The sequence below is a fragment of the Aethalodelphis obliquidens genome, unplaced genomic scaffold (assembly GCF_003676395.1).
Source record: "Aethalodelphis obliquidens isolate GAN/ISIS:26980383/991018 unplaced genomic scaffold, ASM367639v1 scaffold3, whole genome shotgun sequence".
Classification (NCBI taxonomy): domain Eukaryota; kingdom Metazoa; phylum Chordata; class Mammalia; order Artiodactyla; family Delphinidae; genus Aethalodelphis; species Aethalodelphis obliquidens.
In genome coordinates this window covers 51,395,261-51,409,034 of record NW_020837947.1, presented here as the reverse complement: position 1 = coordinate 51,409,034, position 13,774 = coordinate 51,395,261, and the positions used below count along the sequence as shown (strand labels likewise).

The 13,774-nt window shown below is 42.4% G+C and overlaps 1 pseudogene; it reads right to left on the bottom strand.

Moving 5' to 3' along the window:
- Positions 1-13,774, bottom strand: part of LOC113613100 (60S acidic ribosomal protein P1 pseudogene) — a 251,948-nt pseudogene that overhangs the window by 133,363 nt on the left and 104,811 nt on the right.

The window sequence follows — 13,774 nt, the reverse complement described above, 5'->3', positions numbered from 1 at the left end:
CTCCCATGTACACATAAAAATAAAATGTGTAAAAAATAAATAAATAAATAAAAAATAAAATAAAATGTGTATGCTTTTCTCCTGTGTATCTGTCTTATGACAACTTAATTCTCAGGCCCAGCCAGAGTCACTAAGGAGGTAAAGGAAAAGTTCTGTCTCCTTAACAAACCCTAATAAAGTCCATGGGAGGGGAGGGGGAGGGGGACAGGGGAGGCGGGCTCTGAAAACGGTGGCCACCAAAACAGAATTTTCCTTTCCTTTTTCAGAAGATTTGCTATCATACACATACCTGGGTTATTCGCAACATGGACTGACAGAGGAAGGTGTAGCACTGACCACATTGCTAACATAGCCCCTTTCCTGTGACCAGTGACTTAATTTGACGAACAGCTTAAATTCTTGGCTCTCTGATTCCCTGCTGACACCAAGATAAATGCTGTCAGTCTCAGGGATTTATTTTAATTCACTTCCATGTATTAATTTGATGCAAATAAATCATTAACTCCTCCACTGTACCTTTGCTCTTCTGATGCTTCGCTCTACTACCTGGGTATCTTGCTGATTCCCACAGACTAGTGAAGGTGGCTCTTAGCTGGGATACACTTAAAAGGCCCAGTAGGCCTTCTGGTTTCTCCTTCACCTCCAGTACCAGCCATAACTGCCTCTCTTTATGTTCTCTTTGTTGAGTATCACTTTAGGCTTTATTTTCACTGTGTGGAGGATTTCATTACCCTGATTTGACCCAGTTACAGCGCCCATTTAATTATATTGCCTAACTTTCTTATTTGGATAAATCTTTCCAAATCTTAAGAAGGCATTTTAGAGGGCAATCAGGCCGGTTCCCAAGGTTTTACACTTAAGAATTTTATTTAAAATGAGTGTGGTTGTAAAAACAAAAACAAACAAACCCTAGACATAGAAAAATTATTGGAAGACAATACATCAAAATATGTTTTCTGGGACTTCCCTGGTGGCACAGTGGTTAAGAATCCACCTGCCAATGCAAGGGACACGGGTTCGAGCCCTGGTCCGGGAAGATCCCACATGCCGCAGAGCAACTAAGCCCGTGAGCCACAACTACAGAGCCTGTGCTCTAGAGCCCACGAGCCACAACTACTGAGCTCACGTGCCACAACTACTGAAGCCCGCGCGCCTAGAGCCCGTGCTCCACAACAAGAGAAGCCACTGCAATGAGAAGCCCACGCACCACAACAAAGAGTAGCCCCCGCTCACCACGACTACAGAAAGCCTGCGCACAGCAATGAAGACCCAATGCAGCCAAAAATAAATAAATAAATTAAATTTTTAAAATATATGTTTTCTTTTTAATTTTTCTGTGTGAGTTAATATTCATAATGGGAAAATGCAATTACTTCGTTAAATAATTTCAACACAGAACATTATCTTTCTTTTTAAAACATCTTACCATATCTTGGATCAAGGTGAAGATAGGATAGCCTTGGTTTGACACAATATTTTTTCCCCAAAAAGTAGCTATAAGGACTATTTCTCTGATGCAAATCTTATTTCCAGTCGACTCTCACTAAAAAATTAACGATGTGGTCGCACTGAAAAAAAGAAAGAAAAAAAAAATCTCAGTAGTGAGCATGTAGTACTTTCAATACTTGTAGAGGTACTCAAAACAATGCATAATGTAGTTCTGTTAATAGGGAACTCATTTATCTCTCCATCCATTCATTCAACAAGTCATCCAATTCCTGAGCCCCCTGAGGTCTTGGGGAAGCAGCAGTGAATAAGACAAGCCCATCTGCCACTCTGAAGCTAGAGGACTGGTGATGAATGGCACCAACGAAACAGGCCATCTGGAGTAATTACACTGGGAGTCACAGAACCCAGAGAGTAGAGAGAGGGGCAGCTGTAAGGAGTGGACAATCTCTTTGGATGATGGCCTGATGAATTTGCTTAGAATTTCCAAGAATTAGGAATTTTTTTAAAGATGCAAATTCCTGAGTAAGTCTTCTTGGCCCACCCCTTGGCTGGGGGGAGCATAGCCCCCAGCAGCAGATGAAGCCCTTCCATCACAGCCCCTACCACTGGATATTGACATTACCTGCCTCCCCACATACCCCAAGAGCTGTATGTCCAATTCACTTAGTCATCTTGGTATCTGGCTCAGGGCCTGGGCCAGAAAATACATTTAATAATGCTGAGTGAACTGTTTGCTGATAAGTAACGGGACTGCAGGTCCTTGCCTTCTGTCGAGTATGTGCGACTCACTCTATGAATCTAAATAATGATGAATTCATGAGAATCAGTACTCATTACTGGTGGAGAATGGAGGTGAGGGAGCTTAAAAGTATTATTTGTTAAGTGCAAACGTGTAAAATAGTTCACATTTAGGTAACCTTGTGGGTGCTTCTCCTGATCTTATCCAGATGTGGCTATAAAGGTGACCTGAGATGACCCAGACCAGCGACGACCTCGCCAGGCCAAGGACCACCACACACCCACATATGCACGTATGGGAGGGCAACGTGTATTAACACTGGTGAGTTTGCCAACTTCTCTGCTCCCTTAATCTGCCAGTGAGGATCCCAACATTTTTGGTCCCTTCTTCTCAGCTGTACCCCAGCCTCTGAGGACAGGCCACTCCTGCCACATTTCTTTCTGGACATTGTGTGATGGGGAAGCCAAAGAAGGAGGCAAAGAGTTTGTGGGGGAGGAAAAAACTGTCTTTCTTCTACTTCCCAGGTTCTCCAGCTGGAGCCTTGTAAGTTAGACTGACAAAAGAGAGATTAACAAGACAGAAACGAAAACAGAAGTTTATGACCATGAGCTTCACGCGTACACATGGGAACACTCAGTGATGAATAACTAACTAAAAGCGCTGGTTAGAACTTGGGCTTATATAGCGTCTTAACAAAAGAACAATACATTTTAGAGAAGTGACAGGACAAAGGAAAAGGACCTTGAGTTTTTAGGGGTGGCAAACCGTGGAAAGGCAAACATATGGGGAAAGTAATGATAGATGAGTGCTAGTATTAGCAAGGTTTGTTATGCAGGTCCCTTTGGTGCCACCTCTGGGTTGATAGGGGTCTCTGGTGATTAACTTCTGTCCTTCCTGGTAGAGTGGGGAGGGGAACATCTTCACAAATTTATGTCCTACTTTTAGGCAAATAAGAGGAGGCCAGAGAACGTTTCTTGTACCTGCTTCTTCTCAAATGCCTTCAACTCAAAATAATCCTTATGCCAAAGTGGTTCAGCTTGGGGTGGCGTACTCTGCCACCCTTCAGGTTCAAAGAGATGTAGTCAATCTACAACCTGAAGAGACTCCAGAGCTGGGAGCCAACACACTGAGGCTGAAGAGAAAGAGTGCTTTGAGAGAATGCAGTGGCCAGCGAGAGGCATCTGGGAGTATGGATGACAACAGAGTTTGAGGAGGAAAGGAGAGGGACAGGAGAAGGCATGCTAGGGACCATGACTTAGATCTTCTTTGATGTCCTTGGAGAGACCGGAATAAAGAAAGTAATTTCTTGTTTCTCTATCTACCTGCCTTGGTCCATTCGGGCTGCTGTAACAAATATACCAAATACCAAATCACAGGGGTGGCTATAAAGAGCAGAAATTTATTGCTCACAGTTCTGGAGGCTGGAAGTCAGAGACCAGGGCGCCAGCACGGACAGGTGAGGGCCTTCCTCTGAATCAGAGCCCAAATTTCTTGCCATGTCCACACACGGTGGAAGGGGCTAGGCAGCTCTGTGAGGTGTCTTCTATAAGAACGTTAATCCCATTCAGGAGGGCTCCACCTTCATGACCTAGGCACCTTTGAAAGGCCTCACCTTCTAAGGTCATCACCTTTGGGGGTTAGGATTTCAATGTATGAATTGGGTTGGGGCCGGGGGCGGGGGGGTGGGGGTGGGCAGGGGCAGGATGCAAACATTCAGACCATAGCACCATCTTATCTCTCTCCTTCACCTTTGGGGATAGTATTTATTTAAATATGACACCCCTCCAGGACTGAGTGATGAGGTCCCAGTGTACCTATTCATCTCTACTTGGTTCTGACGAGAACAAATGAGCATCTCACGCTCAGCATGTCCAGCACTGAAGCCCGGATCCTCCTCCACAATCTGCTCTACCCACAGCCCACTGCTTCTCAGCTGATGGCAACTCCATCCTTCCACAGACTCAGGCCAAAGCCTTAGTGTCCTCCATGACTTCTCTCCTCTCATTCCAGTGTCCCATTCATCAGGAAATCCTCTAGGCTCTACCTTCCAAATACCTCCAGGACCTGACCACTCGCCCCACCACAGCTCCTCCCAGTTGGAGCATCCATCAGCTTAGGTTACAGCAGCAACTCCCAACAGGTGTCCCTGCTTCTCCCCCCTCCTTCTTATGACCTATTCTCAACAGAGAAACCAGAATGGTCTTTATGTACCTTCTAATAAGGTAAAAATAATTTAGCTCATTTACCTCCAATGCTTAAAATGCTGGAATGGTTAAGATAAGATAAGATGGTTAAGATAAAAGCCAAAATTCTTTTAAAGACCTAGAAGGATGTGTTCTGCCCTACCCACCCCGCCTCACTTACTCTCCTCTCTTTGGATAACTCCCCTGCAGTCACAGTGGCCTCCTCGCTCTTGTCTACACTCACTGGGCACACTCCAGATGAGGAACCTAGGGCCTCTGGCTGCTCTCTCTGCTGAAACACCGGCCCCAAAAGCCATGAGGCTAACTTCTTCCGCTCCTTCAAATCTTTGCGCAGATGCCACCTTCTTGATGAGACCTACTCCTATAAAAAATTGCAGGTCTGTCCTGAGCCCCACATTCCTAATCCCCTCACCCTGCTTTATCGTTTTTAGAATTTATCACCTTATCTATGATGCTAACTGTTTAACCTGACCAGATTGTAAAGTCCATGAATCCATGAGGATGGATGTCTTTGTTTTGATCTCTGCCACATCCCTATCACCTGCAAGAGTGACTAGCACAGAGCAGCTGTTCAATAAGTATTTGCTGAATGAATGAATGCAATCCATTTACACCAACAGGCAATCGAGGATGGCTTCTAGACTAGGGGAACTGTCCATGCCAGACGCAGCCTTCACGAGCTGGGGAGTGAGCCTTGTCCTTACTGACAGATACAGGCTGAGCTTCAGAGTCAAGCTCCAGGGACCCAGCCGTCTGGCACACAGACTTTTATCTTCATTATTAATCTGCTTTGCTTCAGGACAAAGGCAAGGACATTAGTGTTGACACAATTCAAAGACAAGTCCTACCGTTTCTATGCTCCATTTTATTCAATGGCTAGACATGCAGCAGGCCCAAGGTCCAGGCCAGATGAGGGCAGCTGGATGGTTCCAGCTAAAATCTTGGATATATGTGATATACTCATATATGGATACACTTGATAAATTCCTTTAGGTACAAACGGCAGACCAATTGGTCTCAAATGCAACATCTGGGCTTCCCTGGTGGCGCAGTGGTTGAGAGCCCGCCTACCGATGCAGGGGACACGGGTTCGTGCCCCGGTCCGGGAGGATCCCACATGCCGCGGAGCGGCTGGGTCCGTGAGCCATGGCCGCTGAGCCTGCGCGTCCAGAGCCTGTGCTCCGCAACGGGAGAGGCCACAACAGTGAGAGGCCCGCGTACCGTAAAAAAAAAAAAAAAAAAAAAAAAATCCAACATCTGGCAGCCCTAAGCAAGGTGGAAAGGGAAGCCAGAGGGAGGCTCACAGATCTCTCCATCTTTTCCAGAGAGAAATATTTACTTCCTCACCATTACCATAAGAACAACCAATGTTTGCCCCCTTCATCCAGTACCAAACAGGAGCAAATGCATCCATCACTGCAGTCACAGGGTCTCACCAGCGAGCTAAAACCTACCTCTGCAAATCAGCTCTGTGAGAACCACGAAAAAGATGCATCAATATGCTGCGGGGTGGGGAAGGTGGAGCTACACACATAAATAAGAAAATAGCTATTTTTCAAGATAGACAAGTGTATGGGTTGAATTGCGTGCCCCCAAAATTCATACGCTGAACTCTTAACACCCACTACCCAAGAATGTGACCATTTGGAGATAGAGTCTTTACAGAGGTGATCAAGTTAAAATGAAGTCATTAGAGTGGACCCTAATCCAATATGACTTCTGTCCTTATAAAAGGGAAAATTTGGACACAGACATGCACAGAGGGATGAGGATGTGAAGAGATGTAGGGAGAAGGTGACCACCCACAAGACAAGGAGAGAGACCTTTGGACAGATCCCTCCCTCACAGCCCCCAGAGGGAACCAAACCTGCTGACACTTTTTTTTTTTTTTTTTGGCTGTGTCAGATGTTCGTTGCTGTGCACAGGCTTTTTCTAGTTGTGGTGAGCAGGGGCTACTCTTTGTTGTGGTTCTGACTTCTCACTGCGGTGGCCTCTCTTGTTGCGGAGCACAGGCTCTAGCTGCACGGGCTTCAGTAGTTGTGGCACACGGGCTCGGTAGTTGTGGCTCAAGAGCTCTAGAGCACAGGCTCAGGAGTCATGGCTCACGGGCTTAATTGCTCCGTGGCATGTAGGATCTTCCCAGACCAGGGCTCAAACCTGTATGCCCTGCATTGGCAGGCGGATTCTTAACCACTGCACCACCAGGGAAGCCCAACCCTGAGGACACCTTTATCTCAGACTTCCAGCCTCCAGAGCTGTGAGATAATAAATTTCTGTTGTAGAAGCCAACTAGTTGCAGTACTTTGTTGGCAGCCCGAGCAGACTAATACAACAAGAAATTACATTTCAACGTGTAGTTAATATGATAATCCTGCCTCGTCTTACATCACTAAAATTTTAGAACTTGTTGTGACCTGATCATTCAGGTACGTAGCACTGGGCAATGGGTATCACCGAATCACCCATATGTAGCCAGTGTTTATATGTTACACAAAGCTGTCACTTCACCAGCAAAGATTGTTGGTGTTACCTTTGGCTGCCTTTACCTGCCCTCTATTTCTTTTCCACCCAGGGTCTTCTGAGGAAACTTGAAAAACTTTTCTTTTCCCAGGGCCAACACCCCCAGCCCCACCCCAAGGCAAACATTCAGTCTCCCTCCCAAGAATACACCAGGCTAGTCATTTCTTTTGGCAAAACCTGATTACTCCTTTTCTTGATTCTCTCTGACCCATCAATTCATGCCTTTCAGTGGGCCTTCCACAGCCCATTCCAAGGTAGATTTACTGCCCACTCCATCTTCCTTTTGCACGATTTAATCTGCTGTATTTTAATTGGGTAATAAAACTCTGTGTGCCACCCAGCAAAATTCCACAGGAAGCAATCACCAGGGACATTCTCTCAGCAGCCAATTTCTAATTATTTATTCAGGCCCAAAGCCTAATTCCACCCCTGAGTGCCAGTGGCTCTGACCTGCTACATTCTCCGTGGAGGGGGGAGGGGGAAGGGCGGCCACCACTTGGGATCCCTGCAAGCACCTCCCTGGACAGCAGACTGTCTCTGAGTCAAGAAGGCCTTACTCTTCTTGTCTCTGAGTCACAGGCCTGGGAGAAGCCTCTGCTCTGCTGTTACAGCAAACGGGAGGATTGCCCTGGGGCCTCTGTTTTGTCAGCACCTCCACTCCCGCACCCCGCATTGCTCGGGAATGAGACTGCCACAATCTGTGAGGCAGTGTCCCCAACATTTAAGGAAAAAACAGGACTAGTCAATTCACAGTGTCACAGTGTCAGCACAACTGGAGAGCCATCTGGAAGCAAATTGACACAGAATAAACTCCATACAAATAAAAACACTGAAAGGCAGCAGAATATGCACCCAAAAATATGACCATGAGAGTTTAGGACATGCCACCCCCAAACATACGGCTCTGTTAAAATACGATGCTTTGGTACATTGATTATGTTGAGCTGAAGGCACTTGAAAAACAGCAAATGCAGGGACAGGCTTTTCTGAACTCCCCTTACCTGCCTAATGGCCGATCCTCCAGAGGGAACTCAGTTGTCGTATATACCCACCCCGGAGCCGCATCAACCAGGGGAAGAGTGACTCGTCCCAGGAGATGAGACTAGACATCGACACGGCACCCAGACAAACTTTGTCACAAACTGTCGGACATGTACTCTTCCGAGAGCCCATTCATCTTTCCTGAAAATCATTTACCCACCCTAGGAGGCCTCCATCCCCTGTCCCCTTTCCCTATTAAGATGGCATTCAATGCTAAATTCTAAGCCACTTCAGGGAGTTCCTCATTTTTCCCTGGGTGTCTCCCATATACACGTGAGGTACACATGTTAATAAACTTCTGTTTGTCTTTCTCCAGTTAATCTACCTTTTATTACAGGAGTCCCAGCCAAGAATTCAGAAATGTCGAGGGAAAATTGTTTTCCCCCCTTACAAGATCAATATGAATATGAATTTATAAAAATGTTAGAATAGAACACAGAAGAATTTTTTATAACTTCAAAATAGATTAGGTCTTTCTAACTATTACACAAAATCCAAAAACCTTAAAAGAGAAGATTGATACCTTTGACTATATAAAAATTAAAACTTGTTAAAACATGCATTCCTCTCCAAAAATATCATAAGTCAGAAGATAAATGACAGATTGGGGGAAATATTTACAACACTCATCACCCTAATATATGTTAAAAAACAAAATTCAACTGAATATATTTTAAAGACCTTACAGGCTTCATTCATGAATCAGGTAGCATCCCATCTAGCAAATGTAAAGGAGCTCCAAGAAGCTGTACAAAATGCAAGCTTTTTATAGGCAGAAGGGAGCAGGAACAAGGAGGTTACTAGCAAAGAGTGGATTGTTTGTGGCAAGGTCACCTTCCTTTAGGGGACAACACGGGTCTAGCAGGCAGATTACCTCACTAGTGCTGACCAGGTAATTCCAGACTGACTGGTTTAAGATTCCACTCCTGGGAGAGTTTGAAACTGTACTTACTTAGGTATTAATTCTCAGTTTGGTGACGTGGGGCTTGGCAAATATGACTTCATTTGGGGGCCTGTTGTTTCTTTTTTTAACCTATATAAAGATGTCTCCTAAAAATCCATAAGAAATATCAACAACCCAATGGAAAAGTTGCAAATGTCTAAGCAGAGAGTTTATTGAAGGAAAATAATGAGTACCTCTTTTGTAATGGGCACTTTTTAAAATGCCCATTACAAAAGAAATGAAAATTATAATGAAATACCATCTTTCACTTATTAGACTAGCAAACACTAAATCTCATACATTGTTGGTGGGATTAGAAAATAGTTCAATGTCTATGAAGAGCAATTTAGCAGCAACGCTATAAATTACAAATATATACACCCTTCGACCCTAAGAATTTATCTTCCAGATATGCTCACACGTGGGAAGTAACACACTGTACAAAAGCTATTTATGAGACATTGTCTGTAATAGCCAAAGATTGGAAGCCACCTAAGTGTTTATCAAAAAAGAGCTGATTTCATCAACTGTGGTAAATCCATACATTCAAATATTCTGTAAGAACAAAATAGCTCTTAATAAATCAATAAAGAAAAATCATGCAGAAGAATACAGATATACATACCATATCTATACGTAAAGCAGGCTGTCACTGTGTAAAAAAAAAGATGAGGGGGAATGAAATATGTCTCTATGACTGACCTATGCATAAAAATATCTGAGAGGATAAAAATAAAGAAATAGGGCTTCCCTGGTGGTGCAGTGGTTGGGAGTCCGCCTGCCAATGCGGGGGCATACTGTGCGCCGCGGAGTGGCTGGGCCCGTGGGCCATGGCCGCTGGGCCTGCGTGTCCGGAGCCTGTGCTCTGCGACAGGAGAAGCCACAGCAGTGAGAGGCCCACGTATCGCAAAAAAAATAAATAAATAAAATAAAAAATATAAAAAAGAAATAACAGTACTTATATGTTGAGAAGGATGGGAACTAAATAAAGAAGGATAAGGTGGGAGGGAGTCTTTTGTTTTATAGCTTTTTGTAATTTTAATGTTTGAAACATGTGAATGTGTTACCTATTCAAAAAACTAAATTAAAAACAAAATCTGCCTGGGGACAGCGGGGGAGGAAGGGGATAAGGGCAGGAGAGAGGACCCAGATCACCCATATAGTGTGGTTTCCAGACTGCACAAATCCTCCACACACTCCTTCCAGACCCCATCACAGTGATGACAGCACTGGGAGGTGGGGAAGGCGAGGAAAGGGGATGAAGACAGAACTGCAAGACCTCACATCCATGCGGTTCTGCTTTTAACATTGCTGTCAAATGAAACTAGACATACACCATTGTGTTTCTGTGTGTGAAAATGTTCCTCTGCTAAGCGTAAACAGTTTGCAATCCTGTTTCCTCGTTTCTTCACCGTTAAAAAGATGCCAGGAGCCTAAATGAAGAGAAGTCATGTAGAGTCCTTTCACCCCTGAGAAAGCCTACCCGTTGAGATTTTGTCACATCTCCTTTCTTTTCATCTTAAAACTGCCCCCCCCCATCGTGGCTATTGTATGGCAATCAACCAGACCAGGGGCCAACCAAGCCTACCAGACCACCCACAGTAGTCAGCCCGCCACAACAGAAGGACCCAAAGAGCCCATGTAGGGAGCACCCCTAGAGCATATATCTGTGGTGATGAGAGGAGAGTGCACTGCTAGCACACATAGGACATCTCCTACAAAGGCCATTTCTCCAAGGTCGGGAAACATAACCAACCTACCAGATACAGAGAAATAAAAACGGCAAGCTAGACAAAATGAGGCAATAGAGGAACATGTTCCAAATGAAGGAATAAAATAAAAACCAGAAGAACAAATAAGTGATATAGGTAATCTACCCTAGAAAGAGTTTAGGGTACTGATTGTAAAGATGATCAAATACTCAGAAGAATGGATGCACAGAGTGAGAAGTTAGAAGTTTTTAACAAAGAGTTAGAAAATATAAAGAACAACCAAATAGAGATGAAGAATACAATAACTGAAATGAAAAATCCACTAGAGGGAATCAACAGTAGATTAAATGATACAGAGGGGTAGACCAGCAAGCTGGAAGACAGAGTAGTGGAAATCACTGAGAGTGAACAGAAAAAAGGAAAAAGAATGAAGAGCAATGAGGACAGTTTGAGAGACTTCTGGGACAATATAAAGTGCACTAATATTCACATTATAAGGGTCCCAGAAGGAGAAGAGAGAAGGAAAAGGGCTGGGAGCATATTTAAAGACATAATAGCTGAAAACTTCCCTAACCTGGGAAAAGAAACAGACATTCAAGCCAGGAAGCACAGGGAATGCTTAAGCCAAAGAGGAACACACCGATACACATTGTAATTATAATGAGAAAAATTAAAGTTAGATAGAATATTAAAAGCAGCAAGGGAAAATCAACAAATAACATACGTGGCAACTCCCAAAAGGCTATCAGCTGACTTTTCAGCAGAAACTCTGCAGGCCAGAAGGGAGTGGCACAATATATTTAAAGTGATAAAAGGGAAAAAAATACAATGAAAAATATTCTACCCAACAAGGATTTCATTCAGATTTGATGGAGAGATCAAAGGTTTCACAAAGAAGCAAAAGCTAAATGAGTTCAACACCATCAAACCAGCTTTACAAGAAATGTTAAAGGGACTTCTCTAAGCAAAAAAAGAAAGGGCCACAACTAGAAACATGAAAATTACAAAAGGAAACAGCTCCTCAGTAAAGGCAAATATTCAGTAAAGGTAGTAAATTATCCATGCACAAAGCTAGTAGGAAGGTTAGGAGACAAAAGTAGTAACATCATCTATATCCACAATAAGCAGTTAATGGATACACAAAACAGATGTAAAATATGACGTCAAAAACAGTAATATTGAGGGAAGGGGAGTACAAATTCAGGGTTGTTAAAATACATTTGAAATTAAGAGATCAGCAACTTAAAACAATCACATATACATACAGATTGCTATGTATAAACCTCATGGTAACCACAAACCAAAATTCTATAATAGATACACACACAAAAAAAGAGAAGGGAATCCAAACAGAACACAAAAGACAGTCATCATATCACAAAAGAACAAAAGAAGGAACAAACAAGAACATATTGTAAATAATGCTGCTATGAACAATGGGGTGCATGTATCTTTTCTAATTAGTGGTTTTGTTTTCTTTGGATATATATTGAGGAGTACAACTCCTGGATCATATGGTAGTTCTACTTTTAGTTTTTTAAGGAACCTCCATATTGTTTTCCACAGTGGCTGTACCAATTTATATTCCCACAAAAAAAATGTACAAGGGTTCCCTTTTCTCCATATCCTCTCCAATATTTGTTATTTGTGGTCTTTCTGATGATAACCATTCTGACTTGTGTGAGATGATATCTCATTGTGGTTTTGACTTGCATTTCTCTGATGATTAATGATGTTGAGCATCTTTTCATGTGCCTGTATGTCTTCTTTGGAAAACTGTCTATTCAGGTCTTTGTTCATTTTTTACTTGGGTTGTTTGTTTTCCTGATGTTGAATTGTATGAGCTGTTTATATATTTTGGATATGAATCCCTTATCAGTCATATAATTTGCAAATATTTTTTCTCATTCAGTAGGTTGTCTTTTCATTTTGTTGATGGTTTGCTTTGTTGTGCAAAAGCTTTTAAGCTTAATTAGGTCCCATTTGTTTATTTTTGCTTTTGTTTCCTTTACCTTAGGAGGCAGATCCAAAAAAATATTGCTGCAATTTACATCAAAGAGTATCCTCCCTATGTTTTCTTCTAGGAATTTTATGGTTTCTGGTCTTACATTTAAGTCTTTAATCAATTTTGAGTGTGTTTTTTGTATATGGTGTTAGAAGTGTTCTAATTTCATTCTTTACCATGTAACTGTCCAGTTTTCCCAGCACCACTTATCGAAAAGACTGTCTTTTCTCTATTGTGTATTCTTGCCTCCTTTGTTGTAGATTAATTGACCATAAGTACATAGATTTATTTCTGGGTTCTCTATTCTGTTCCATTGATCTATGTGTCTGTTTTTGTGCTAGTACTATAGTGTTTTGGTTACCGTAACTTTGTAGTATAGTCTGAAGTCAGGTGGTGTGATACCTCCATTTCTGGGTTTCATTCTCAAGATTGTTTTGGATATTCAGGGTCTATGTGTTTCCATATAAATTTTAAAATTATTTGTTCTAGTTCTGTGAAGAATGCCATTGGTAATTTGATAGAGATTACACTGAATCTTTAGATTGCCTTGGGTAGTGTGGTCATTTTAACAATTTTAATTCTTCATCTTCATGAACACTGTATATCTTTCCATCTGCTTGTGTCATCTTCAATTTCTTTCATCAGTGGCTTAAAGTTTTCCAAGTATAGGTCTTTTACCTCCTTAAGTAGGTTTATTCCTAGGTATTTTATTCTTTTTGATGTGATTACAAACAGGATTATTTCCTTAATTTCTCTTTCTGAGAGTTTGTTGTTAGTGTACAGAAGTGCAACAGACTTCTGTATATAAATTTTGTATTCTGCAACTTTACTGAATTTGTTGATGAGCTCCAGTAGTTTTTTAGTGGCATCTTTAGGATTTTCTATATATAGTATCATGTCATCTGCAAAGAGTGACAATTTCACTTCTTCCTTTCCAGTTTGAATTCCTTTTATTTCTTTTTCTTGTCTGATTGTGGTAGCTAGGACTTCCAATACTATGTTGAGTAAAAGTGGCAAGAGTGGACATCCTTGTCTTGTTCCTGATCTTAGGGGAAATGCTTTCACCTTTTCACCAATGAGTATGATGTTAGCTGTGAGCTTATCATATATGGCCTTTATTATATTGAGGTAAGTCCCCTCTATGCCCATTTTCTGCAGAGT